The 20,515-nt window shown below is 44.8% G+C and overlaps 1 protein-coding gene across 1 annotated transcript in view; it reads right to left on the bottom strand.

Moving 5' to 3' along the window:
- The window catches only part of FAM83C (family with sequence similarity 83 member C), a 299,208-nt gene that overhangs the window by 69,840 nt on the left and 208,853 nt on the right, over positions 1–20,515 (bottom strand). The window lies entirely within an intron of this gene.

Here is a 20,515-nt window from a genome sequence, read left to right as displayed (position 1 = left end):
CTCTTTCTGGGCTCCAAATGCCGAGCTGTATATTTTGTCCATAGCCACAGATGGAAATACTGAAGTCTTCACAGAGGAGACGGTAACTGCTGGTGAGGTCGCTGGTTTGACTCAAACCTATGAAGGTGCCTCCAGGACACTGGAAAAGTAAACAGGAGAGCAGCCCTCAACATTTGTGCTTCTCATGTGGTGGGCAATCGGACCACCCAGCAACTGCTATGAGAGAGGTGGTGCTGGGCTATGTCTGTGCTGAGACACAGGACTCAGACCTCTTGAGCCTATTACTTCATCATCAGAATCCTTGTGTCCTGCTCTTGTGGGCAGGCAAGCTGAAGTGGGCATGGAAGATGAAAGACCCGGAGAGAAGCAGCGAACATCATTGGGTTATGCTGCAGCGCAGTGCTTTCTGAAGTCAATTTTGGAGCTGCCATTTTGAATGTCGAATTCCCTTCCTGACTACTGAAGACCATGCGATTAAGAATATATCCTCTCATATAACAGAGTTGTTGAGTGGAGGCAGGGTTCCTTATTCACCAGTTATAGTCAATTTTGTCCAACACCAGTATAACGGAGCTAAAATGTGCAGTTCTGGCGGGCCTCAAATGTATCCTTTTCCAACTTGTCATGTATGGGAAACCGTTAAAATACACAGGGGCTTATTTACAAGCCCCTTGCGCCACCTGTGCGTCACTTTTTAAGTGTCGCACCGGTGACGCAAGGGGCTTGCAAAAATGCTCCACAGTCTTTTCAGAGTATCTATCATTAGTCATCGCTTTTAAACCATATTAGTTCACATGTGAATTGTTTTCACCTAAAGATCGAGTTGGAGAAGTTGAAAAAACTACTGAGTACTGTAATGAAGAGCCTGTCATTTCTCAAAATGTTATGCGCATTATTCTTGAACCTAAGCTGCCTGTGCTCCAGGAAACTAATGCTCATGTCGGGCGTTCTGCATTCTCAGCCTTTACATAGCAAAAGCCCTCCAACCACAGACCTTTCGGTCGAAAACGAGTTCAGGTACAAGGAAACTGGAAATATCAGCTCTAGAGAATCAAATGAGCAAACAGACATCGAAGGTTGACTCGGCATTCGCGCGTAGTAAAGATAAACAGAAACTGTGAAGACAAGGATCGGAAAATATTGTGTTTGAAAGAGTGAAACAAGTCGTCGAAAACTCATGTAGGTTCAACAAGAGGTGACCCGTTCATCCTTGCACGTAAGCAATCTTTCTGCTTAGGTGAGGCCAATCCGAGGTCAAGACATCTTTCTGATCAAGACCGCAACGTGATCCGGAGCTCGTTTATAAAAACTCAGTGCAATGCTAATTTGGTCCCTGTAAAGGGAGAAACCCACTTAAATATAATGTTGCGTTTTTGTGTAAGCCAGTCAGGAGGACCGGATTCATACAATGGATCTGAATGGAACTCCTCTGTCTACTCAGCGGTTACCTTGAAACATGACATGGCTCTCTGGCCACCTAGGTCCTACTTTGGTCACCCCTGTGGAAGCCATCAGGCATAAAGGGTATCTGATAGATTTCATAAAAATGATAGAGACTTTCTGCTGAACTTCAGCGCAGATGCTTTCCAGAGCTGAGTGCTGCAGTAGATTCAGAGAGCAGGCCAAGGAGAGCATGATATTGGTAACAGAGGTTGCTGTGCCAGTGGCGTAACAAAAGCCCCCTGAGGAGGGGAGGAGGGGCACAGCATATTCTTTGCAAGGGGGCCCCCTCAAGTTTTTTTACGCCACTGGCCAGTGCTCCTGCTGAGTTTATTTTGGAAAGGTGTAAAAACCAGTTTGGGTAAGCTACAAGGCAAGCAGGGACAACTATGTCTTAACCGTTCACAGTCTTACCACAAGCAGGGTATCAGTCCCCAGTCCAAGAGGATGCAATCCAAGCAGTGGCATTTAATGGTGCTGGCTTCGTTTGCTGGGCCCACACTCACCCAGTAGTATGCCCAGCAGAAACAGAAGTGGCAGTCTCAGATCAAGACGTTCCCAATCAGACCAACGGCAAATGTCTCTGTAGTTGGGTCTTGGCTAAAGGCTCACGCTAGGGCTGGCCGTCCTTACTGGGTCTTCAATTGGACAAGATGACACTTGCTGGTACAGCCACTTCTGGCTTGGCATGCCTTTGGAAAATCTAGACATGCATGGGCTGGGTACAATAGGCAGGTGAGCTCCCACACAGGTTCCCTGTCTTTGGGATAATTTTTCATGGCCTTTATGCCTGGCTGACCGTCCTACTCAAAAAGATGAGGTCAAAGGCCTGGGAGTATTCTTCCATAAGAACCTCGCCATGGCAGCACAGGCCAGGAAACTAGACTAGAGGGATCATGTTTTGGTCTCTTAAGGTCCCTCAGGGAGACAATGAAATGGCTTCCAACCGATATCTGTAGAATAGTAATACAAGGACTTATCCTGTCATGTCTGGACTACGGTAACTCTCTCTATCTCCGGAGCCCTATGTATGTCACCAGAAAACTACAGGTCATACAGAATGCCGCAGCTAGAGTCCTGCTGAATATTCCTGTTGGACTTGGCCCTTTTTGCAGGGTCATCCTGAACTTTTTGCCTTCCTCCTAGCCTTTTTTTCTGACATGGTGTTGGTGGTTCTAGGACTCTGGGCACTTTAGCACTGCTGTTCAGTGTAAAGTGCGTGTGCTATCTGTGATTAACATGGTAAGATTGGTCTACACCTGTTTGGCCTATTTAATTTACCTGTCATTACCTTGTAAAGTGGTATCTCATATACCCAGTGCTGGTAAATTAAATGCTACTGGTGGGCTAGCAGCGCTGGTTGCGCCACCCACCAAAGTAGCTTATCAAACCTGTCTCAGGCCTCTGCCATTGCAGGGCCTGTGCGCGTAGTGTTACTGCCGCTGTGACGAGACACCTAAAGTGTGTGCCATGTCTGTGAACCCCCCCTTTTACTGCATGTCAGTGACCCCTAAGGTAGGCCCTAGCTAGCCCCATGGGCAGGGTGCATTGTAGGTAAAAGGTAGGACATGTACTTTAAGTGTGTGACATGTCCTGGTAGTGACAAAGACATTTTGGTTTCTCACTGCTGTGAGGCTGCCCTCCCATAGGAATGCATTGGGGATTCCCTGATAAGTGTTTCAGTGGTAATTCCTGATTTGAGAGGGGCAGTGTGGTCAAGTTTGGAAAATTTGGAATAGTGATAATAAATGCTACGCAATGGTGTGATCAGATTTATTATACCTATTTTAGAAATGCCACTTGTAGAAGTTGTCATTTCTGTGTGCTATGTGTCTGCCTGCCTGATGTGGATTGCATGTCTTGTTTTGGAGTGACAGGGGCTGGTAAGGTGTGTGTGGCTCCAGGGAGGGCAGGGTGAGTCAACGCTAGGCTGAATAGGGCATCTGCATTTGGAGTAGTGGGAGGAGTAGTCCCCTGACCCTGAATAGGGCCGTGCCTGCCTATGTGAATGCTGGCTCCGCCCCCCTGTGGTGTGTCTGATGACGAGCCCTCACCTGACAAAGGGGAACTTGAGCCTTGTCAACAAAGTGCTCCAAAACCCCCCAGAACCAGTTTAGGCTGGTTCCCCCCAGCCCTGTGCCAGGGCAGACAAACCAAATATGGTTATAAATATTGGGACTGTGACCCCATGAAAATGTTGTGCTTCCTTGTGCTGAGGGGTCTTGCTGCTGCTGGGCTCCAGGAGGAACCGCCACAAGGGACTGCCTCCCTGCTGTAGGGCCCTGTGAGCTGACCTGTCTGGGCCCAGCCTTGTGCCCCTAGAACTTTGCTTGCTGGAGGTGTGGCTCTTAGCGCCTCATGAGCGATGAACTTCTGCTCCTGGAAGAGCGCTGGAACTTCGCAGCTCGGAGCTTTGACCTGTTTTGAGGGAATCCTGACATGGGGATTCTTCCGCATTGCTGGCTTTTTGCGGGAGCCCATCCCGCATTTATGCTTACTTTATAGCAGGAGCCCACCCACGTTTGTGCTCCTTTAGAGGGAGTCCACCCCACATTTATGCATGTTTTATGGCGGGTGCCCACCCCGCACTTGTGAGGAAGAGGAATCACCGCTGCAGCCCGACCCGAAACGGAGAGCCGCCGCAACGAACCCGGAAGCCAGGCAAGCTGCCTGGTTGTGTGTGGGGCCTACTGCTGGGAGGAGGACCGGGAGGAGAGGACACGGAACTCTGGCACAAGTACTGCCTGCTTTTACACGGGGGTTCCGCGACCCGCAAGGAGAGCCCCGCATGTCTGCCAAAGCCGGCGGGGGGAAAAGGAGACTTTGTTCCCGATGCCACGAGGCCCAGGCACAGGCCAGAAGTCACGGCTTGCAGCTGCCGTGTTACCTTAGAGAGTGGCGGTGAGGAGAGGAGCCCGACCAGAGTCTCCCCAGGTGACCGTTGCAGAGGAGGAATCTGTCCAGATCCTTGAGGGCTCCATGTGCAGATCGTCAGAGTCCTCCCCGGATGGAGAAGAAGACGGGAGGAGTCCTGAGACGCCCTGGTTAGTGAGGACTAAGACCACAGAGTGAGGGAGCCCAGTTAGGGCTCCCAAGGCACAGTTGGTGCACAGAGAGGTGCACCGGGAGGAGCCCCGTGAACCGAGCTCCCTGGGGCTGATTTCATGTTGGAGGCAATATTTGATTTAGGAGTCCTGAGGTGGGGCTTCAAGGGCACGGTGGTGCCCCGGCTAATTTGGCAAAGCAGACCCACCGGTTGAGGGCAGCTGCAACACGTGGGCATTTTCTTTTTAATGATGAGAAGGGAGTGAGACAGACTCTCCTGCCCCCAGCGCATTGCGCACCGTGGTTCTTGCTGCGTTGGCAGCCAGAGGGCTTATTGGAGAGCCCAGGAGTGAGCCCTGACATTCTGGACAGAGGGCATTTTGAACCCCAGTGAAAGGCCAGTTGGCCTGTGGTCATGGTTTACACTAAAGGTGCTGTGTGCACTTTATCTGTGATGGTGACAGGGCGCAAATCTCTAAGGTGCTGTGCGCACTTTTCTAGTGTTACTGTGGTGCACTGTTTATGCTTATGATAGCTAATGTTATGCTTATGAGGTTCATGCATAATGTGTTCTATGCCTAATGCATTATGTGGTTTATGCGTAATGTGAGTTATGTGTAATGTGACTTATGCCTAATGTGATGCAGGCATAATGCGTTTATGTTGCAGGTGATCTAAGTACAGTATCTTAGCAGTAGTCACTCGTTGTGTTTTATATGTGTCACATTTATGTTAAACACCACCTCTGAGCTTCTAGTGTAATGTAAGGGGCCTTCCGCCATTTCAGATGTATAACATAGGTGTTAATGGCTGTGTATTAATTGCCCACTTGGCATTATACAGCGTCCGTTACTTGCCAAACCCACCTTTGCCAGTATTGACTGTGAGACCGTAATAATTAGGAGAAGGTGGTGACAGTGTTCAATTTGCACTTCCATACATTTCCCCTCTAAATGCACTGGTAGATATCATTTAAAGGCGATAATAACCCATTCGCTGCGGGAGTAATTCCCCCGCTGTGCTGGAGGGGGAGGGGGGCGGGCACAGCGCCCGCATGCTCATGACGAGCTCAGCTCGTCATGAGGCACGGAGCTCCTGTACTCATGACGAGTTGAGCTCGTCACAGGTGCACCGGCTCCCGTGGAGCGCTCAGCACAGCAGCGGAATTCTCCCCGCACCTGAGCGTTCCACGGCTCATGACGAGCTGAGCTCATCATGAGCACCGGAGCACCGTGCCTCAGGATGAGCTCAGCTAGTCATGAGCATGGAAAAGGGTAAAAGAGATTTCTCTACATGATAAATGTGGGGTGGGCACTAAACCAGTTGAAACTCTTCTATGTCCCCACATATGTAAATATGAACCCGTATTAGCACCTTACACACTATATATAAATGAAGCAAAACATGTGCGTTTTTAACAACCATCACAGTTGATTTTATTTTAAATGTAAATAATATTAATCTGTTAGCAAAAGTAGCTTTAACAATAGCAAGACGAAATGATTTCTAAACCATTATTTTTTGCACTCTCATGGTGATGTAAACCAATTCTTCTATGTCCGCCATCCACAGACGGTTGCTGTGATAAGCAACTCAATCTGTTCCACTCACTCATACATATGCAGAGGAACTGTGAGATACATGATGAAGTGAGCGAGGCTGTCCGCCGCCAAAATGCATCTAGGTAATCGGGAATAAAGGATCTTTCTTTGGCAAAATTTCCCACGGAGTCAGCGCCTTTTTTTTAAATTGAAATCAGGACTGGTACAATATATATGTATATATATATGCTTAGACCGGAGTGGGAATAGTACATTTTATCCTTTGAAATCCAGCACTTTCCATACTGTTGATTAGACTGGAGTAGGAATAGTAAATCTAACCCCTCCGAAGTCGAACACTTTGCCTACTGTTGTTTAGACTGGTGTGGGAATTGTAAATGTAACTCCTCAGAAGTTTGACACTTTCTCTACTGTTGCTTAGACTGGAGTGGGAATAGTAAAACATACCGATCCAAATCCCAGCACTTTCCCTACTGTTGCTTATACTGGAGTAGGAATAGTAAATGTAACTCCCCCGAAGTCCAAAAGCATTTGCTACTGTTGCTTAGACTGGTGTAGGAATAGTATATCTAACCCCTTCTGAAATCCAGTACTTTCCCTGTTGTTGCTTAGAGTGGAGTGGGAATAATAAATCTAACCCCTTCGAACTCCAACACTTTCCCTAGTGTTGTTTAGATTGGTGTGGGAATAGTAAATGTAACCCCTGCGAAGTTCAACACTTTCCATACTGTTGCTTAAAGTGGAATAGGAATGGCTTATGTAATCTTTCTGGAGTCAAACACTTTCCCTAATACTGGTAAAATTAGATTCATATTATTATTAGTTTATTATTTGTATTTAATATTGTTTATGCTTATTTTTTATTTTTGTTAACATTTATATTATTTTTAGTAAATTTGTTTTTGGGTGGTTTAATACTTTACTATTTTACATATTGGTGAAATTAATTACCATATTTGGCAATTGAATTGTTTTCATTTTAATGTTGTTTCCTCTGATGTGCTGCTGGTTCTTTTCTGGATTCCACAGAATTCCTTGTATCGCAAATTTCTGACGACTGCTGGAGCCGACATAGGCACCGGCATCGTAGGAAGCCGATCGGCTGAGTGCAGTAACTGTCGAGATGCGTATGGAATAGGTGCCAGTATTGCAGGAGTAACAAGCAGCGTGAATGGCTCTGTACACAGCCACCAATCCACTTGGATAACAAGCGCACATTTTGGAGCAAAGGGTGATGCTGCCCAGGAGGGAAACACGACATGCACTACATTTACCAGGAGGCCATCGTGGTGGCCACGCCCACCAAGGCGTGGTAAATGGAATATATTAGATGCCGCCGAAAATTGCCTCACCTTTGACTTCTAAGCCCAGAGGAAGTGTTTTTTCAACATGAAATGCGTAGGGCTGGATATTTATTTTGTGTGAGCTGGTGCTTTTTCTTCGAGTTGCTTCCTGCAATAAAGAAACTTTCTGGCGATTCTTACCTGAAGTGTGGCTTCTTCTACAATAGGCATACCTTTCTGTGGATATATATATAATATATACATATATATATATATATATATATATATATATATATATATATATATCTCCATACTAAACCTCTCCATGCATAAGAAACAGTGAGCACTCCAAACAAGTAAGAATGATTTCTTTATTTATTTTAATTCTTAGCGTATAAGTTCCCTGATGCGTTTCGGCAGGTCCCAACTTTTATCAAAGTTACACTGGCCATCATGCCCTCTCTTTTTAACAGTACATAGTGCCATATTCATAAAATATATCAATGGTTCAATAGACCTTTTCATTTTTTCATATTTGCTTTTTTTCTCTTTTCATCATTCTTATCTCAGTACAATGCATGAAAGTAACACAATCCTGTGTACCGTACTCGTAATTGTACAAGACTTTGACCTAGGAACTGGGAGGACTGGATGAATTCTATGGTGTCTTGGGCCAGTGTCCTAATCAACTGGTGATATTTATTCCCCCATAATCATAGATAAAATGTATATAGAAGATTAACCTGATACGACTCTGGAAAGCTTTCACAGAAAAAAAAAATATATATATATATAGTATATAGGTTTTGAACAGAGAAAAACATCCGACCGTGATCAAGGTGTCAGTAGACACTGAAACGCGTTGGTTGTGCAAACCTGAAAATCGAAATAAAATAGATAACATCTTTAAAAGTACCCGTGAGTGTGAATCTTTCTCCGTAAGGAGAGTGGGAAGAATATATATATAAATCCTATACAATACATAAAACCACTTCCACCACATAATTATATATATCGAAATTTAGTCCTAAAATATATCATAATCTATATAAAAAAAGGGGGAGTTTTTTTCCTAGGATATAAATACTAAGGAATATCTAACTACAACATTTTAATAATCTAAATTCATCATATCAAGCTGTTAATTTCATCAATAAATACATTAATAATATCAGATGAGAGATGCCGCTAGCAAGTAGTTACATATTGAGGACGGTTTACATCTTCTAATCCATTTACTCAGTGTAAAAAGCCTAGACTACTCGAAGATGGCGTATGCGAGGGGCATCTTCAAGTTATTAAGCCAACCCAAATGTACTTCAAACTCCTCATCCCTATTTAGACCAGCTGGGAATTTTGTATGTAGATCTAGGATATACCTAGATTCGAGGCGTCTTAGATGGTTCACCCTATTTCCTCCTCTTAACCGCTTCCGCGCTACCGCGTTTTCCCGCTGTGCGCTGGAATTTCAAAAATGCGCTGTTTATGACAAAGCCAGTTCGTCATCCGCGTAGCGCAGGTAACGCCCATGACGAGCTGGCTTTGTCATTAGCGCGGAAGGGGTTACATTTGGGACGACTGTTTACTGCAAAGTAGTTCAGTAGCCTTGGGTCACACTCATGCTGATCATAAAAGTGCCTATCCACCGAGTAGGTAAAATCATGGTTCCTGATTGCTAGTTGGTGTTCCAAAATACATTTTTTCAAGGGAAAGATGGTACTCCCATCATACAGGAGGGGGCAGGGACATGAAAACACATACACACAATAGTCAGTATTACAGTAATGAAAGCTGTTAACCCTTCTTTTTTGGCCATCTGAGGTCTGAAACATCAATACATTCATAGTCATCCTACAAGCTTTGCAATGATTGCATTTAAAAAACCCTTTGGTAGAAGACAGCAAAGTATCAGATTTGCATTTCCTTACAAAGTAACTGTGTGTCAGGTTTTCTCCCAATGTCCTCCCTTTCCTATAACTCACTAGGCATCCTGGTGGCAGATCTTCCCCTATCACTGTATCACTTTTCACCAGTTTACAGTGATTTCTCATTATTTGAAATACCTTGGGGGACACAGAATTAACCCGTTTCGTGCTGCCTCCCCAGTGCTGCCGTCGGCCAATGGCTGACGCGGGCCCGCCCGTTTTGCGGAAGTGCCGCACTTCCGCAAAATCGCGGCCGCCGTTAAGGCGTTAAAAGACGTGATGAATCTGGTTACAGAGCTACCTTTTTCCGTCCTGGTATTAGGGTAAAGTAACTGGTTGCCGGTTATATTTCTAGATTTCAATTTCGCAACAATCAAAGTTTTTAAACCATAACCCCTCTTTTAGAACCTGGTATTCATTTTTACCACTTGTTTCTCAAATTTTTGCTCATGACTACAGATCCTTCTCAATATCTCTCTCTCTCTCTCTCTCCCCCTCTCTCTCTCTCTCTCTCTCTCTCTATATATATATATATATATATATATATATATATATATATATATATCAGCGCAAACTCCAAAAACAGCCACTACTGGTTCCTGTGAGAATCAGAACCCTCCGGGCAATAAGGAGACGGACCACGAACTGGATACACAGCTGTTTAATGTGCAGGGGGTTGAAAATAGCGAGGGCAAGACGCGTTTCGGGCTGCCAGAGCCCTTGTTCACATGCCAAATATATATATATATATAATCATATTCTGCTCGTGGGGTGTCCATCAGATAAGCCGCACTCGCACACACACGCACCTTCCCCAAGGTAAATCGCTGGCATGGGCAGTCCCAGGTTTGTTCACTTTAAACACCTGATTAGCCTGACGCGTTTCGTATATTAACTTCCTCAGAGGCAATCAGAAAGCGCATGGCGGAACCGTGCTTTCCTATTCGGCCATATCGTGTGCTCGGATGGGCGGTTCTGAATGAAGCTACACGTTGCCTTATGGGAAACAGAGTCCGTTTATTTATCCAAGATGGATGTGCTTTACATTGAGTGCGACATAAGGCTCTGGATTGAGCCTCAAACCTCGGGATAGTCCTAAATCCAACGTGCATGCCCCGTAGATCGGACTTGCAGTGTTCACGAGTCCCAGGACCCCCTTCCAGGGGTGGTGCAGGCTCAGCGGCAGGACGGCTGCTTGTTACATTCTGCTTGTGGGGTGTCCATATATATCTATATCTATATCTATATATATATCTATATATATATCTATATATATATTCACTGAAAAAACCATAGGTTATAGACCATATATAGTTAGGAATTAGCATTTAAAAAACCTTATTTTACTCACACAAAACCATTGAAATTCCATATATAGTTAGTTGCACTAACTATATATCGCGCACCCGCAATCCACTGCTGATCATGTCACATATTACATCATTCATGACATGGTCAGTGACATCACTGATGACATCACTGATGACATCTCAAATGACATCACTGATGTCATCACTGATGACAACATCCAGTGACTGTATGTTTCTGTAAAGTTAAAATATGTCTTACATATTGAAGAATGAGTGGATGTATAAGTGTCTGGATGAAGGATTTAGTAGGTGCGTGACTGACTGTATGAGTGAGTGATTAAATGTGTCTCACTGAATGCATGGGTTAGTGACTAAACTGTCTTAATTTGTGCATCATTATGTCTGTTGTGATGTAAACTGCTGCATGTGTTGATCATTAGCTATACGAGAGGCTATATGTGTTATTGATTGGTTGCCCAAATATTTGTATGGGAGATTGAGTTTGTGTAGGGGTGGCTGGGAGGTGTGTGACTCTGTGCATAGATGTGTGAGCAGTTGATTCACTAGGTGTATGAGTTCAAGAGTGCATGTGGAAACAGCTACATGGGCAGTTGACTGTGTGCATGAGTGTATTGATGAGTGAATGGATATCTCAATGCTACATGTCATAGTAAGTACATATGTAAAACACAGTACATGTGAGAGTTGGCATATATAAATAACTGTGCATGAGAGCCACTGAATGTGTGAGTGGTTGTATGGATCATTGTGAACTTGTATCAGGGATTGTATAAGAGAGTAAATATGTGTTAGTATATGTTTGAATAAGTAAGGTGTGTATAACTGTATAGTTGAAGAAATGGAGGTGAGATTGTTTCTTTGCATGACTGACTAGGTGTGTGAGTAACTCCATGGATGAGTGACAGTGTGTGAGTGTCTGTATACACTGAGTGTATCTAAGGTTATATTAGAGTCTGAAGAGGTTTATCGTATTAGCACAAGAATGATGTCAAATGAGATGTCATCATTGATGTCATCAGTGATGTCATTTGAGATGTCATCAGTGATGTCATCAGTGATGTCACTGACCATGTCATGAATGATGTAATATGTGACATGATCAGCAGTGGATTGCGGGTGCACGATATATAGTTAGTGCAACTAACTATATATGGAATTTCAATGGTTTTGTGTGAGTAAAATAAGGTTTTTTAAATGCTAATTCCTAACTATATATGGTCTATAACCTATGGTTTTTTCAGTGAATTTTCAAGGTTTTGTAAATGCTAATTCCTAACTATATATGGTCTATAACCTATGGTTTTTTCAGTGAATTTCAATGGTTTTTTAATAGCAAATATCATAAACTGTCGAATGTCAAGTACGTGGTAAGTAAAAACATTTTCGTGTTTATGCACACTGATCTGCTTTGAATGCTGCCCCCACCCCTCATTTCTATTAGGAGTACTCTCTCTTTGCAGATAGTGAAGGGTAGTTAACGCAGGCCTTTGCCCCCGTTGTAATCCGTCGTGCCTGCTTCTCTCTCCATTTGATTGATTGTTCTCTTTGGTTCATTCTCTATTTACAAACAAGCACAGAGTCGCAATACTCTGTTTAGTCTTTGCAGATAGCGAAAAATCGTGTAAAAAAACTAAAGGAATCGAGCAAAATCAGTAGGCCACTAATGGGATCTCTTTTTGACCTCGCTAAAATAGAAACATTAGGAACAACCTGTTGAAAATAGCAATGTGTATGTACATAAGCGGCGTTCATTTGTGTTCACAGTACCCCTTGTTGATTGTTTAAATCGAGCATTGAATTGTTCGAAGTTGGTTCTCTTAAGGATCTTCTCTGCCTGCAAACGAGGAAGAATAGGAATATTCTCTCTCCCTTTGCAGATAGTGAAGGGTAGGTAACGCAAGCCTTTAACACGTCGTACCTATTTCATTCCTCATTGATTGATTGATTGTCCGAACATTGACTGTTTGGGAATTAGTTCTTTTTGGAGGTATTCCCTGTTTGCAAATAAACGTAGGAAAATCTTTGCAAGTAGTGAAAGGGTACGTAATGCGGACCTTTCTCCCCCGTTGTAATCTGTCATGCCTATCTACTCCCCACTGATTGATGCACCTGTTTCACCCGGACCATTTACTAGAGATAGGTCATCTGGCCCGACCAGAGAGCACCCCTAGTGAAAAGGACATATGCAATAATAACGAAGTGATCACTGTATCCTGTTAACAGAAACTTTAGCATGAAACAACCTGGAAAGAAAAGAATAGGAAAACGAAAATCAGTAGCCCACTGATGAACTTTTTATTAAATAACAAACAAAGAAACGATAACAATACGTAATGATAAAACCTATTATTGTCCTAGAAACAAGAAACGTTAGAAGTAAGCCCATAATAAGAAACCTGAAAACATCGCCCCTCACTGCCCCAAAACGTGTCTGTCCCACCGCCTGCCACTGCCAAATAACGGCAAACTGGGAAAGATAGAAGTCAGCAGACATCCCCCCCATTCTAGAAACTTCCAAAGGGCAACAGGTTTTCGGCTACGCCCAGCCGGAAGCAACACATATAAGGCGGGTCCTGCTGCCACGCCTCGGCCAGGAGATCATCACGTAGGGTGTAGCCGGAGGAGAGGCCGAGGCCAGCGGGACCCGGCCAGGGGGATTGACAACACTGGAGAGTTTCGGGGGGGGAATGTCCGTGTCCTCGACCCTCACCTCTCTCTCCCAGTCCGGCCGCGGTGGCCCTTGAGAGTTGCAGGTTGTCCCTCCACACTCTCTCCCGGTCCGGCCACCAACGGCCGGGGGCTGGGGCCGACGGGATCCGGCTGCAGCCGATGAGCCAAGGAACCCGTTCATGGGGCCAGAGCAAAGGGCGTCCGGCCGCCATCCACCGGAGGTGCGGCCCAAAGACGGACGGGACATTTCTTCTTTCTTTTATAATGGCTGCGACAACACTGGGGGGGGATGTCTTGCACATGCCTCCGACCCCCCCCCCCCTCATCCTCATCGCCTGGTCCGGCCATAACAAATGTCAAGCGAGACGCCGTGGGGTGCAATGGGAGGGAGAGACGGTGCGAACAGGCCTCTCCCGCCTCCCCAGGTGGAGGCTTCCCAGCTGCACCCTCAGCGCTCCAGGCGCCCGGAAAAGGGTTCTTCCACTGTGGCGATGCTGCAACGTCTCGCCCGGCAGGGTGGAGCCCGTCCGCTCATTTGACCCCGCGATCGCAGTAGCTACCGAACTCTCAAAATGGCGGTCGACCTGGCAAGAGCGGGCCCAGCATAAAGAAATGGCCCGGTCACTGGTTGACTCCACCACCGTAGTCCTCCACGACCTTGAAGATTCTAGAGGAGCCGCGGGAGTCTCCGACCCCCGCAGACACCCCCGATGGGGAATGACTGCCATGATCGCCCGTGGAGTGACGAAACTGTATCCGCGGGACGTCGGCGCTCCCATGCTGCCGCCAGCCTCAGTTTGAATGACTAGAATCCTGCAGACCTCAGTTCCGGTGAAAGCACAGTGTGACCCGGTAGGAAAAATTGTTGCACCCCCTCCCCTTTTTGACTGATAGTTCAAACCACCGATCCTTTCCTTTGCCCTTTTACCGGAACTATGGACTGCCTCCCCCTCTTTTACATTTTCTAGAGAAAACAAAACATTAACCACTACATTAGCATAGCAGTTGGCACCAGAACTGTTTTCAAATTGAAAACCAACAACATCTTCAACAGAATCCTTTTTTGTTTCTGCTGTGACCCTGCTACAGCACAGGCATTGTCCCCAGCAGTAATTCTGCAATGCCGGTAAGTATAGCTGTGGTGCCTACTGGACTCACTCACCCCCGCGGCGCCCCACGCCGTTATTTGCTGGGCGGCAACTTACTAGACATCACCTTCGTGACATCCAGATTTCAGCGCTTTCTGCTGCCTTGGAACTATTCGCACAACAGACCGCTACTGACAATCCACCCCCCGGGACGCCCCACGCCGGATACCCAAATCAGTGCGGCACCCAGGCAACATCTTCTGAATTTTCATAATTTGAAAGAACTAGTAACATGTCCTCATCAGGAATTTCCTCTTCAATCATCTCATCTGGAATCTCCTCATGAAAAGTCTGCAATGATGATTCTTCTAACTCTATGGTCTCCAAACATTCGATAAATTCGCCATCAACAGATTGATCAAAAAAATCATTCAAGTCATCTCCTCCTTGTGACAATATTTCATTATTGGTGCTCTCAATTTCAATAAATGTAGTGGATAATTCAAAAGAAATTGCCACGGTCTCTTCATTGTGAGCCATTTTATTTTGAAATTGCTTGCTGTAAATTGCAGAAAAAAATAATCACTTTCACTTATCGTTTTTAGTAATACATAATATAAAACTAACTTTATCAAGTATTTAGTATAACAGAAGGACTGTAAATAAATAACAGAAAACATTTTTCAAATTATCTTCAAGTGTACAACATAGTTCCCCTTACAAATTAACAACTCACCTTTTTAAAAGTAGGAGAAGTGTTAGTACTGTGTAAATCAAACACCAGCAATTGACCACCAAAAATTCCTCACAAATGTACCTCAGACAGTAGTATCACAAAATGGCTGTGGTTTCCTCTCATTTTAGATATATACATAACCAATTAACTTTCATCACACACAAATACAAAACCAAAGTAACATTTTAATTGGTTCTAAATTTCAACACTTTCAAATGTGTTTTCCCCATGCAATTTTCCATAGGACATTTAGATACGTCCACAGCCTGAATGGCTGAACGGAATTACACCAAACTTGGCAAAATGGTACATCAAACCTAAGAGGTCAGGGAGGATCTACTATTCCCCCTTATGGTCATTTGCCCCTTCCCTTTGGCCTCCTCTTGTCTCTCGATCCTACCGAGAGACAAGATGGCGGCCGCTACGGACTGTTTGGAATGTTTACAGACGCCGGAGAACCAATCAGCTTCGCAAAGCTCCGTAACGCGAAAAGTACGCGAAGCGGAGCGCTGTTACAGATATATATCTTTTTTTGAACGTTAATTTCTCAAAATCCACTGGAGCACATATATTGAGACCTAGCAAAGGCACATCGGGCTACCAGTCCCTACAATTTTGCCAAGTTTCGTGCAAATCCATTCAGCCGTTCGATTTTTATTTTATTTTTTTTTTTGCCCCGCGGGGCCCTTTTAAAACCTCCACATCAAACCTAGAGGGTCAGGGAGGATCTACTATGCCCCCTTATGGTCATTTGCCCCTTCGCTTTGGCCTCCTCTTGTCTCTCGATCCTACCGAGAGACAAGATGGCGGCCGCTACGGACTGTTTGGAATGTTTACAGACGCCGGAGAACCAATCAGCTTCGCAAAGCTCCGTAACGCGAAAAGTACGCGAAGCGGAGCGCTGTTACAGATATATATCTTTTTTTGAACGTTAATTTCTCAAAATCCACTGGAGCACATATATTGAGACCTAGCAAAGGCACATCGGGCTACCAGTCCCTACAATTTTGCCAAGTTTCGTGCAAATCCATTCAGCCGTTCGGGCTAAAAGTGAGGCCAACCGCCCTATGGAAAACTCAATGTTAAAAACATGTTTTGGGACCCCCCTTTTTTCTCGGCCCCCCCTTGACGAACCCCCCCCAAATTTTCAGGGGCTGCTCAGAAACAAAATGTTCCATTGTCCTGAAAATTTCAGCCAATTCCGTCCACAAACGCCAAAGTTATTAGACATAGAATTTTCAAAAATCCCATAGAGAAAAAATCCTAACTATATATACCTACTGGCGACCGCCAGTAGGTAATATATATATATATATATATATATATATATATATATATATATATTCACTGGAAAACCATAGGTTTCAGCCACGTTATAGTTAGGAATTCGCATTTAAAAAACCTTAGAAATTCACTGAAAAAACCATAGGTTTCACACATGTTATAGTTAGCTGGACATTTCACTCATACAAAACCATTGAAATTCCCCCGTTATAGTTAGTTCAGCTAACTATAACTCGCGCGCCCTCAATGTACTGCTGATGACGTCACATATTACATCACTCATGACATGGTCAGTGACATCACTCATGACATCACTTGTGGGACCCCCTAAGCAGGCCTAAGGGGTCAGGGTGTTTCTACCCTGCCCCCTTTGCGCCTTTTGCGCACTTGTTTTTAGATGGCTGCCAACACTTCCTGGTTTGGAGTGTTGACAGACAGTTTACAACCAATTAGCATGCAGCTCGTGCTCGTAATGGTACGGGTAAAGGCCTCGGACAGTACACGTACGGTACAACTTCGCATATATCTATGATTTTACTTTTGATTTTCTCAGGAACTACCGAACGGATTTCCACCATTTAACAAAAAGCACACTCTACGGACCAAACTCTACCTTTTTGCCAAATTTAGTGTAATTCCGTTCAGCAGTTCGGGCTGTAGCCGTGTCTAATGGTCCCAATGGAAAAATGCATGGGGAAAACACGTTATGGGACCCCCCTTTTTTCTCGGCCCCCGCTTCACGAATCACCCCCAAACTTTCAGGGAAGAAGCGGAGTTGAGCAAACCATCTTCTTAGAGAATTTCGCGAAGATTCATTGACCGGCGACAAAGTTATTCCAAATAGAATGTTGTGGATTTCCTATGGAAACTAGGTCCTAACTATAACTACCAACTGGCAACCGTCAGTAGGTAATATATATATATATTTCTGTACATTATCATAAATGCTTTTTAAAGTACTAAATATATTTTAAAAACGTCAAATATTACAACTACAAAATAAATTAATATAATGTAAAATACATATGTTTAATTAATTATGCTATACTATGTGTGTATATATATATACTTGTATAAATATATGTGATATATATTTATATATAGTATTAAATAGTGAAATGTATTTACATTATGTTACTTTTACAAATCATGATGTTTAACATTTACTACTTTAACCTGTATATATACTAAAAAAGCTATATTTTCATCTGATTTTTTTTTCACAACAAAATTTTATTTTATTGATCAGGTAAGGCAATAAGCAGTTCTCCACAGTCAGGAGATCCCTGCCAGATATCAAGACATGTATGAGCATTTCACAGACCCAATCAAAAACAACCCCGCCTGTCCCCCCCCACCACCCACATCCACCCAACGACCCACCTACCCACCCCTTATCCCTCCCTAACCCAGTGCACGTAATCACAGTGAGCCTCTAGTAACTGTTTGTATCGAGTCAGGAAACATGTGCCTCCTCAGGCCTGGATCCCATCTTCCAAATCCACGCCATCGTCAGGTTCCACTGGAGGGACTAGAGTTAAACCCCTATATTCCGCCCACCTCTTCCATATTTTGTAATGATTTCGGGGGCATCCTCTAGCCTCAAACACTGGGCGCTCCAGCCCCATACAATAATCCATCCCTGCCTTCCATACGTTCAGCGGGGGGGCTCGATCACTCTTCCATGCTTGTGCCAAATCCCGTTTGGCCACGACAAGACCCAGCAATAAAAGGTGACGCTTGTAGGTATTCCCCCCCACGCCCTCCAGCACATGTAAAAGGCCCAGTCAATGAGTACGGGGAAGATCCCATCCCAACACCTCCGACAGACAGCTCCACACTCCCCTCCAGAACCGGGTCAGGCCAGTACAAGACCACACAGTATGCAGCAGAGTACCCATTTCAGCTCCACATCGCAAACACTCTGGGGACCCAATCAAACCCGCTTTCCACAGCCTCTCCCGTGTATAGTAAGCCCTATGCAGATATTTAAATTGGACTAGCCTGAGGCGCACCGCAATAGCAGTCCCTCGCGGGGACTCCAAAGCCTCCCTCCAATCATCTTCATCCAGGGGTCCAACGTCCCTTTCCCAGACTTCCTTTAATGCAAGTAGGGAGGAGGAACAATGAATGACTAGGGTTTGATAAATACGTGACACCTTCTTATCTCCAAGGTCTCCTATAAAAACGTTCGCTTCCAGGGGGCTGAACTCCGGCAGCGACTCCAAACCCACCAAACTGGGCTCAAGCGCGTGGCGGAACTGCAGGTATTTGAAAAATTGGGTGTTAGGCATATAGAATTCATCTCTAAGCTCCTGGAACGACTTGAGGGCTACTCCGGACACAACATTTCCCAGCGAAGAGATCCCTATAGAATCCCATCCGCCAAACCCCGCCAGCGAGGCCAATGCGGGGAGTCCCCCATTATTCCACAGAGGAGTCTCCACTGTCAATCTGCCCCACCAGCCCATACGACGCAGTGCCTGTCGCCATATCATAAACACCACTTGCGTGGCACGTGGCAACCGCCTCCGTAGTCTGGCCGAATACAAGATCGTGTGCAGTGTGTGAACACCCATCAACGAGCGCTCTAAGGCGTATGCTGGGTCTCTGAACAAAATACAAATAATAGTGGAGGGTCAAAAAACGAATTTCTAAGGAAACGACTATGTGTGAGAACCAGTGGCAATAGTCCACTAATCAGGGTACATCATTCGTGGTTGTTGAAAAATATCCATCAGTAGCTCTTCCTTGGCGCCCTTTTCATCATGTGGGTTCCTTCTAACCATGAAGGATGTTTTTTTTTGGTATAGTCAATATCGACAGCATAAGGACCAGTGATGGTATAACTGGGTCACAGGGAGCTACTGAAAAGCAGTGCGAGGGGGTGTGGTAAAGTGCAAAAAGTGCAGGATAGTGATATATAAAATTAGATAACTATGAGGAAAAATTATTTATTACAGACCTCAGTGTTTCTAAGAGTTTAAAAGAGCGAAATTGGTAGTTTCACCTAATAGCTACCAACAGGTTGGTCGACATGTTTCAGCAGATTTTTGGATCACAGAGGTATCCACTGCATTCCTCAGGACCTGTATCGCTACTGCTTGTGATGTGTTAGAAAAAATAAAAAGGAAATATTTCACCTGGGTACTAGTGAAGAATCATTCTCCCAGCTGAGAAATCCGGTGTAAACCAAACATAGTCGAAAACAAAGAAAAACATACAATTAGTATATGTACGATATCCAAAACACTTTCATGGTATATCATATCTGTAAAGAGAACCTATAATGCAATTCTCTCTGTAGTACTTTTATTCCTACATATAACCACAATACCTCGAGATGATATGTAGTAGGACTCTCACTTACCATTTAGTGCAGGAGAGTACTGCCTCACCTCACCTGGCTCACGGCGCAGGTAGTTGAAGCACCGCTCTAATGTAAAAAGGAAGACATACAAAGACACTTCAGCTACCGCTGACTTCACACTTAATCACAACTTTTTCTGGCGTGTTTGCGGGTCAGTTGGCCAATATGCCCTATCTAGGGCCTCGGCAGAAATTAATAGCATGGCAAAAGCGAGACCTCCGTTTGCAGGGAAGGATGTCTTTTGTCGGTTGTTCTTAAAAGAAGAACGATTGTATTCACTCATAAATTGAAGCTTAAAAGGCATCTGTGTTAGCCCAGATCACCGCCTTACAGTGACTCATGGTTATTAGATGTCGAAGTTAACTTTCATTGTTTAGGATTATGTACACAAGCGGCCATGACTCTGTGTCACAAACAGTCCCCCTGAGCCTTCTAAATAAGCCACCGAGAAATTCCTGGCGTCTATTGTTGTGTCTCAATCAGGGTTCGGTCGCGTTTGGACTAACACGCGATTAAACAATGCCCCAGATCTACAGCGCAACTTAGCAGTTATAACAGTGTGTATTCCGCCGCAGTGGGTTGGTGGAAAGACATATATTCTCCCACCTTGCAAGCGCTAGTGAGTTACGCTTCGAGCGGAAGGCAGCATGACCAGTTACAGGCACTCGCGCTCAGCGCTGTCGAGCTCTCCCTGCTCTGTGCGGTTGTGAGGAGAACGCACGCATTCAGTGGCAGCAGACTTCAGCGATCGCTGACAGACAGGCATAGAGAGGTGATCTCT

The sequence above is a fragment of the Lissotriton helveticus genome, chromosome 7, assembly GCF_964261635.1.
Source record: "Lissotriton helveticus chromosome 7, aLisHel1.1, whole genome shotgun sequence".
In the NCBI taxonomy this organism is placed as follows: Eukaryota; Metazoa; Chordata; class Amphibia; order Caudata; family Salamandridae; genus Lissotriton; species Lissotriton helveticus.
Note: the sequence above shows the minus strand (reverse complement) of the source record. Positions and strands in the feature narration are given on the sequence as shown.